Below are 9,475 nucleotides of genomic sequence, written 5' to 3' on the forward strand. Positions count from 1 at the left end.
AAACAAATCCTGACAGTTTCATAGTCACATAGACACCTGACAAAGGTATGATTTGTGAATCACCCTTAAGAGATCCTTCTGCATTTTCCTCCAAAATTCTGTTTTGTTTCTTTACTACGGAGCCTTCAATGTCATCCCCTAGTTTCTCTGCTAGCCACATATGTTTAAAAAGTACAGCTAACATTTCCTTTCATCAATGATCAGAAGAGAGCTTCTCTTTTGCATCTCACTGCATTGATCCTCTCTAAAAAGAGGGACATTATTGAAGAAAATGAATCAATTTCTTCAAGCTTTCAGAATGGAGACTGTCTTTCTTAGGTTTTGCCATTTTTTCTCAAGTACTAATATGGTAGATGGTACACATTGCCCCAACTATAAATAAGACTGAAAAATTACAGATTATGCCATATGTAATTTATAATACTTAAGAGAAAGGTGACCTGATAGAAATATATCTTACTGAGCACCTATCAAATGCTAGGCATTTGTTATTTAATTTACATATAATTCTCTCATAATCCTCACAAAGATGCAGTGGAGTGGGAAATATTAATCTTATTTTTCAGTCAGGAAACTAAGGTCAGAAGGTTGAAAACAAATGAAAATAAATATCCCCTGTGGAAACAATTCCTGTAGGAGAGAAGCTTGAGAAAGAAATGGGATGAGAAATGAATCCCATTTACTTCTTTCTAGCAGGAAAAATATTATTTTTACTAATAATTTATGTTATATTCATAGTTTAAATTTATTTTGAGTAGTATTTTCATGTTATTTCATTTTAGTATAAAACAAAAATAGAACTTTTAGGTATAATTTTCTCATTAAATTAGTTTAATCCCCTCCTCCACCTCAGAAACACATTTCAAATTTTATAGAGCAATTGGCTAAGAAAACAATGTATTTTTTGATAGAAAAATGCACTTTATATAGAACAGCCCAAGAGTAAATTCCCTTTTATATTATTTAGGTATGAATATATGCATTGACTCATAAAGGAATTTCTATTATTTTAGGTATTTTTATTAATGATCAGTCATCTTAGTAGCAGAAACAATAAAGCTAATAACTTTGAAACCACTGTAGAAAATTATCATAATAAAAAGCCCAGAGAAGTGTGTGCAAAACTGATTTCATTGAATTTTCAGTATTCTCCCTTATAAAGACAATAAATACATTTATTTATATATTTATTTTTCTGAGATGAACTCACTGTGAAGCACAAATAGGTCCCTAACCACAGAGATTTTACAGTTTGCTAAACCTTTTTTCTCCTAGAGATTCCAGCCAACTTCTCTAACCTCAGCCCTTTTCCAAAGGAAATCAGCATCTCTGAATGGTGCCACCACGTTGTTCCCTCACCACTGATGTGTGTTTAGAGATGCAGGGCAAAGAATGAGAATGGGGAGCCCTTGAGATACTTTTTCTTTGTTCCATACCTCAGAGTCAACCTGCACACCCCTGAAGGGGCTCTGGGCCCACTCTTCCTGAGTGCTGCTTGAAGTATGCTGTGTAGGTTTTTTAAGAGGAAAAGAGGTACGAAGAATATGGATAGGAGGGTGAGTGTTGTTAGGGCCCAGGGCAGGCCACCCAAACATGTGCCTTTCTGGCATGTTGATGATTTTGAATTAAAGTTACTTAAGAAACCACCAATGTAAGAGGGACACTCTGACCCTCCTCAGTCTCTCTGAAAGTAGGTAGTAAGTCTTGCATGTGAAAAGTGTACTCCCTCCATGTGGAGGCAGAAGGATACCCTTATCACCAGAGACAGGAAATCAGGGCAGAGAATCCTTCATAAACAAACCTTGTTACTTCTATAATTTACTGCCCCAAGCCCAAACTCTGCTTAGATTCTTCACTATTTCATCACCCAAAGCCTAAGTTTGTTGGTCCTGTCAATTCCTCACAAATTCATTGTTACTTTGTCTTAAATTATAAAAGCTGCCAGCTTTGTCCAATCCTGAGGTCCTGTTTCTATGAGACCTCTGTGTGCACAAGTTAAAATTAATTTCTTTTTCTCTTGTTAATCTGTTTTGTGTCGATTTTATTATTAGTCCAACCATAAGAACTCAGGAGAAATAGAGAAGGAAATTTTCCCCTCCCTGATAATGAGCATATATGTGTGTGTGTTGGAGGGGGTTCCTGCTATTGTTTAACTTTAGATAATTTTACTGAAGTTTTGTAAGTAGCATAACTACAGAAGTGTGAGTTTTTATGCCCACTTTTATTGAAAATCTATCCAAAATCCACTCATATTCTTTAAAGATAAGCAATAGACAACATTGTATTCATGTGTTTAAAAAAAAAAAGATTTGAATAGACAATTCGTAAGAGAGGAAGAAATACTGATTGAAAAGTACATACGGAAATATTCTACCTCTCAGCAATCAAATACAAAGCCAGCTACAGGGTTAGACACAAATGAACAAACATAAAAAAACAGAACACTTAATATGAGAATGTTTACAGTAAATAGGCAGTTTTACCCTGATGGTGAGGCAAAAATTGGAGTAGTCTTATCAGAAAATGTCACAGAATATATCAAACTCTTAAATATTTTAATAACCAACCTTTAAGATGTAATCCCATTTCTATAAATAAATCCTGAGAGGTCAAAAAACCAAGAAAAAAAAAAACCAAACCCAACAAAAAGTTAAAATATCCACATTGATGTACATACATATTGTATAGCCTTATTCAAAATACTGACTACTTGGCAGTGATACTTATAATTGAAGAGAGGAATGGACAAATAAATTATGGCATGTTTTATATAAAGAAATATTATGCAAGGATTAAATTCATCTTTACAAAATATTATAGTATGGAACGTATTTGTTTTACATTACATGAAAAGACATATACTTTTTAAATACAATATTTAATATGATATCAAAGTTATTTACAGTTTAAAATACAAAGCATGAGAGAGGTATACTGAAAATGTTAATTTTTATCAGTGACTGTCTGTTATTATGGGTACTCTTTTTTTCCTGTTTTTCTATTTTCTATATCCCAAATCTTTTCTCAGGAGCACATATTAATTTTTAAAATGAATAAAAATAAATCTCATTAAAATTATTTTTAAGATGAGCCTTAGTGTTTGGAAGGCTTTTTGAGTGGGATTTATCATTTCATTAAAAACTAAAATAAGCTATTCACCACCACCTCCCCAAAATGTTGAAAGATGTTATTCGAATAGCATGGATTACTCCTCCAGAAAACGAGGTCACATTCCTGCTTCATTTATTATTTTAGAAAACTCACCTTTCTACCATCCACAATATGGGCCATCATTCACATCGAACTTAATTAGAAAACAGTTTGGAAGTCGGAGAAATTCCTAATTTAAATCAATTAAAGGGAAAGTTGTCAGGTTTGTTTTGGGTTTGCTTATCTCTACTCTCAAGCAGCAGGACTGAAGAGATCTGTCTTTCCCAATCTCTTTATCTTCCTCCAGGATTATGTCATAGTATTCAGTGTGTAAATTTAGGAACTCCTCATGGCAATTAGCATCTGAGACTCCTGCCATAGCCAGGAGAAGTCCGGGTGACAAACGAAGGCGTCCCAGGGTTCCACGCTGAAAATTCTTTGATGGGTGCTTCCATTCACAAATGAGATATCTCTAGCTGGTGGGGCCAGGCAACCCGGTACTCTAGCCCTATTTCTATTTTGTGTTGAGAGCTCCTCTTCCTTCCCTCACTCATGCCCTAAATTCTATTGTGTCACAGTTAATCTAGTTATCAAATAGAAAGAGCATGTCAGATAGTGATTATTTAAGGGGCGCATTCCCTTCACCGAGTAGATCGTTACAGGTCCTTTACCTCTCCATCGCTAAAATAAGACTGTCACCTGCCCATATCCCTGCTGGTTTAAAATGCGTGCTCACTCTCCACACAACTTATATAGAACTACTTTCTGTATAGTAATTCCGTGTTTTCATGCATTCTAAAATCATCATTATCTGCCAAGCACAGGGGACAAGATATATTCTCTATAGTGGCTATATATATATATACACACACACACACATATTCTCTCCAAAATTAGGGCACATGGTCATTTATATCTGCCTTATGTCTTAGAGTGTGGTCCATGAGAACAGGCACCAAGTTTTAACCATCTTTAGTATTCCAAGATATAGATGGCTCTCAGTTTATGACAGAGTCAATGAATGAATGAGTTTTAAAAGTAATAGCTGTCCTGTGTGACTTCTGAGTGCAAAAGCAGTAAAAGATTTCAAAGTGATGGAATTTCTGAAGTCTTAATAATTTAAGAAAATAATCCAGGATATTTGAAACTAGACATACCTTTAAGTTCCAGCATATAGTGTGGTTTACACATAAAGTAAATGAAATTTCTGGACAAGAGACTGGCAAGTCTAGGCTATATTATATAGTTATGCATTTAGGATATTTAATGGGAAATCCTAGACTAGTGGTTAGAAGACTCTGTTCAGGCTTTCTATCTCTATAGTCAAAGTAGATGTAAAAGTCAAAACAATTACCCAAGTAATTAGGATGATTAGATTTTCTGTTCTCCTCACATAATTTTTGTATGTAGCTTTGTTTCTTATCAGATTATAAACTCTTTAAAGTGAGAGATGCCATTCTTCTTTGAGTTTCCAGAATTGCCTCTCCTGGCCTGTGTCTTGATAGATGCTTACTTGGTTAATTGCTGTAAACTAGCTCCGACAGAATGAGCAGGCTCCAGAGATCTCACTTCTCTTACTGTTTTGTTCTTTCTTCTGGTACCTCAATTCCAGTTTACCAAGGTTCTTTCTGAAAGGCTGGTTCCATGTGGAAGAGCGCAGGGCAGAGACAGTGGTACTGCTGAAACATGAGGTGTCTAAGACGTAAGTTAACAGTTTTAAACTCTACTCTGCTTTAAAATTATGTCAGACACTTTTAAAAGGAAGATTCCTAGGCTCACATCTAGATATTCTGATTCAATGTCCTTCGACTACAGTCCAGAAGTACACTTTTTATTTATCTATTTACTATTGACAGTATATACATATATACATACATGTAATATAACATTGTGTTAGTTTCAGGTGAACAATGTAATGATTTGATATTTGTATACATTGCAAAATGATCAACCACAATAAGTCTAGTTAATATCCATCATATTCATAATATATTTTATAACCTATATTAAGGAGAAGACATTTTACTGAGGTTTTGCTACATTAATAGCTATAGAAAACCAGGAGGACTGAAGGGAGCAGCTGCTGTTTCCTTCTGCACAGGTCACTAAGGAACTCATGAGGAGGGGAATTGGCAGGGGTGACTGATAATGATCAGAGGGAGAGAAGACCCCCTGGATGTCGTCTGGCCTAGGCAATCTGATATGGGGGGTGGGGTGGGGCTAACAGCCCAGATGTTATGAGGGACAGGTAGGGGCCAAAGATGTCACGGAACTTCGGAGTCATTGTGTTAGAGCCTGCACCATGTTCTTTACCAGCATGGTGCCCATCACCATCTTCCTGCTGTAGACTGTCACCTGGGCAGCTCCAATGGGCAGGGCATTCCAGGGTCAGCAGGACCTGTCTCCCACTGGTCAATGTCCTTTCTGCAAACCTGAACTCACCATATGGCCCACCAGGACACAATCCAGGTAGGAAGTGGCAGTCACTTTCTGCACCACAATGTGGTTACTCTGACAGGTGTCTGGCAACTTGATCTCCTTTATGATCTCATTCATGCCTGCCAGTTTTCCCTGTTCCTGAACTCTTTCTCACTCAGTAGCACAGAGCCATCAGCTCCCCAGTGGCTGGATGGAGAGAGAACTGTGGGATTTGACTTCACAGTTGGAAGCCCGGCTTCCTAGTCTGAGTTACAGAAATTAATGTCCATTATAGCAGTGGCAGATTCTCTGAGTGCTAGGGGCTCATTTTAGGATGCTGTTGCCAGTGGAAGTTTAGGGGATGCTCACATGTGGACCCTGGATGGGGGTATCGAAGCTGTTGGAAAAGTGGATGTGCACAGACACACATGGGAGTCAAGGGAGAAAGACTGGTTGTTGCAGGTACAGTCCACAGATAGCCCCTCACCAGCTAAGAGGAGCAGCATTTCCTGCCTCCCAGCACCCGACAATAGGCTCAGAAGTAAGGGTGCCCGAGGGGAGTCTGAGTGATGTCAGTCTTTCTAGGTCAGAAGCCAGACTGATGGACACAACTGTGGGAGGAGAGAGGCTGGACACTGGGAGGGGTGAAGTCCTGTAGATCAAGCAGAGAGATCTCCTTGGCTGCAGGGGCACTTTTACCACTGTCTTTTCTGTTTGTTTGTTTTTTGGTTTTCCTCCAGGAGGCAGGTTCCATCTGCTCTTCCTCAGACTATGATGTTATCTCAGACTGATGAATGACTGCTGGGATCCCTGCCATCATCCAAGGAGAAGCCTTCTTGTCTCTCTGACTCTGTCTTCCTCTTCATCTTCCTCTTCTCACCTTCATTCTTGCTGATCCCTCCTGCTGCTGCTTCCCTTCTTCTCATCCTCATCCTGGTCATCATTATTGGACTTACTCCTGGACCCTCAAGGCTGCTCTTGCTACTGCTCTTACTGTATGTGTCACCCTCAGACTTGGGGGTCCCTGCCTGCAGAGGCTGTGCGTCCTGACTACCCCTCAGGGTCTGAGTAGAACGATTTCTCTTTATTCCTCTTCTCCCCATTTGATCAGTTGGTACATTCAGGTACCTCCAAGTTGTGCACGGATGAGTCAGGGGCTTCCTCTGGCCAGTCTGTGAGCTTCTGGTAGCTTGTGGCCTTGGCATTGAGCAGATGGGACACTGAGCCCATCTGGAAGTGGTCCCCATCTTTGAAGGAAGATTCCAAGGCTGGAGCTGGTTTGGGTGCCAGGAAGAGTTTCTTGGCATGATGACTGAGGGTACCCACCCTGCCCTGAAGGGGCCACAAGTTGTTAGGTGAAGCATGCTCGGTCTCTGGTCATACTTGGCCAGACTTTGTATATACAGGGTCAGTAGCTGTGTCTGCTTAGAGTTGCTCAGGTGAATCTTGGCCATCAGGTTGATGACCTACCGCTTGATGATGCCCTCCTATACTGTGAAGAACATGGCTATTTTTCTCAGGGCATCAGGTGCAATCCTGGGGACATGCTTACAGTACTCACCGATGAGCCATAGGATTCTGCCTTGGGTCATGGGCACCTGGATGTTGTCTGTGAGCTTTGGCAAGTGTTTGATGATCTCATGCTGTGCTGGCTGCTTCTGTGGCAGCTTCTTCATGATGACCACTGACTCTGTGACCCTGAGCTCAACACAGCGGGACAGTAGCTGCACCAGGTCATTGAGGCAGATGTCATCAAGTTGGCTGATGTTAGTTGCACAGCATTCAGTGATTGCACTGTGGCTGCCACAGAGTCCTTGTTTGTGCTGTGAATGGAGGTCTGGAATTCCTGAAGGGCAATATGGATATTAGTCTCATTTGCCAGGTTGGTCAGTGCTTCCAGCTTCAGGATTTTATCTGGTTGGGGTCGGTGGACCTGATACAGAGACTCTTTTAATTGGGCTCAAACATACCCGGGCACTTGATGGACATAGTGGCCACGTATTGGAGCACCAGGTACTGTACGTCACTGTGGGGAGAGGATATATCAGAGGTACTTGTACTCCTCAGTTGGGGCAAGGGGCAGCCGTTAGGGGGAGAAGTGAGGTGGGCTAATAGGAGGGAGGAAAGGATAAGTGGAAGGAATGCACCAGTAGGTGGAGGACATCAGTGGGAGGAAGGCAGGGCTGGAGTCAGTGTGGGGGTAGGTGAACTAGGGTATGGAGGTTGGAAGGGGTGTGATGTGTTCAGGGTCCTGGAGAAGCCCCCCCACCCCTTTTTTTTCTTTGAGAGCACAAACTATTTTATTGAACAACTTTCAGTGTAACAAGTTGCACTTAGAAAAAATAACTCCTCCCTCAGAGGAAGTTTCTTGCGTCAAAAGTTGCTGGCATTCCTTTCGGAGAACAGTGGGTGGGGCTGGACTGGAGGGAGCCAAGGGATCGAGGAGGGGCCTCAGGAATCACAGCCAGCACCGACCGACCAAGGGACATAAGACATCACCCATCAACAAGACCCGCCCTTTGTCAAAGTGGTAAGAACAAATGGATCCAGTCATACAAGTCTGTGAAGCATTCTGTGGGTCTTTCCTAGATGATAAAGTGAACCAGAAAAATGGGAAGGACCAGTGCTAGTTCCATATTGACACAACTCGCGCATGTAGATGTAAATTTAAAATACCCAGTAAACTGTCTTCCTCCAGCAGAACCTATTTCCTAATGATTTTTATAAATATTTATAAATACTTAAGTGTTTTCTTCAGGCTCTTGAGACTTAAGAATGTTAATAGTTTTCAGAACCATGGATGAAGCCTTAAAGCTCTGAGTGCAATAAAAGGAGATCCTCCTCTGAGGTTTAATATGACTGACAGGCAACATAGCTACTGAAAACCGAAAAAAAGTCCGTAAGAGTACACAGACGTTGGGAGTACACGGTACGTCATGGGCGGTACGTCATGGGCGGTACGTCATGGGCGGTACGTCATGGGCGGTACGTCATGGGCGGTACGTCATGGGCGGTACGTCATGGGCGGTACGTCATGGGCGGTACGTCATGGGCGGTACGTCATGGGCGGTACATCGGAGGAGGGGGAAGGGGCGGAGCCTAGAGTTAAAAAAAAAAGATGGCTCCCTCTAGCTGGAGCTCGCCTGAGGGAGGGCTTGAAGGCCGTGCCGCCAGCCAGCAGGCCTCCTGAAGTGTGTTAAATGGACGCCTGCCCCTCATGCGAGGCTTTAAGATGAAGAAATAAGCTTCGTTCAAGTAAAGTCTGGGCACTTCTGGAGCTGCCACCCGTGCAGGGAGCCCCGCGGCCGGTGAGTGGCCTTCGAGCCATTTAAGTGTTATTTCTCAGTTCGGGTCTCGAGTTCCGGAGCTCCTTTGGCCTTCAAAACGACACATGTTGGTAGCCTGTCTCTCAGGTGCAGGGTGAGAGAGTAAACGTTGCGGTGCCCACCCGATGGGGTTCAAACCTTTCGCTCCTCAGGGAGCAGCTGGGAGTTACTAGTTCCCTCCCGGTGTGGGTCGCGCCACCGCAGGTGTGGTTTCTGACGAGATTGGGTCAGACTCTGGTAGCGCTTGGATGGGGATCTTCTCTCATTGACTGGAGGTGTAGTGGTCTCTCAGACTCGGTTTTTAGGTTGTTTTTTCCCCCAGAGTAACTTGTTTCACATGTAGCTACAGATTCAGCGTGTCCATGGGAGGAGGTGCGTTCTAGATCCTCCTGCGGGCTCTGCTTGGAGCCGGGACAGTGCTGGAGGCCGGGAGTCTGAAATCAGTGTGCGGGCCTGTTTGGGGGAGGGACCTAAGCCGTTTACATGAACATCAGCTGTTCTTTATCTGTAGGTACGTGGTTCATGGACTACACACTGAGAAACTGCCCTTCCGCCCCTCTCGCCCCCGCTTAATAGGTCAG

At 42.1% G+C, this 9,475-nt stretch overlaps 1 pseudogene; it reads right to left on the reverse strand.

Moving 5' to 3' along the window:
• Window positions 1–5,430: 5,430 nt before the first annotated feature.
• On the reverse strand, window positions 5,431–7,593 carry LOC102523803 (annotated as a pseudogene).
• Window positions 7,594–9,475: the final 1,882 nt, after the last annotated feature.

This window comes from Camelus ferus, chromosome 9 (assembly GCF_009834535.1).
Source record: "Camelus ferus isolate YT-003-E chromosome 9, BCGSAC_Cfer_1.0, whole genome shotgun sequence".
In the NCBI taxonomy this organism is placed as follows: Eukaryota; Metazoa; Chordata; class Mammalia; order Artiodactyla; family Camelidae; genus Camelus; species Camelus ferus.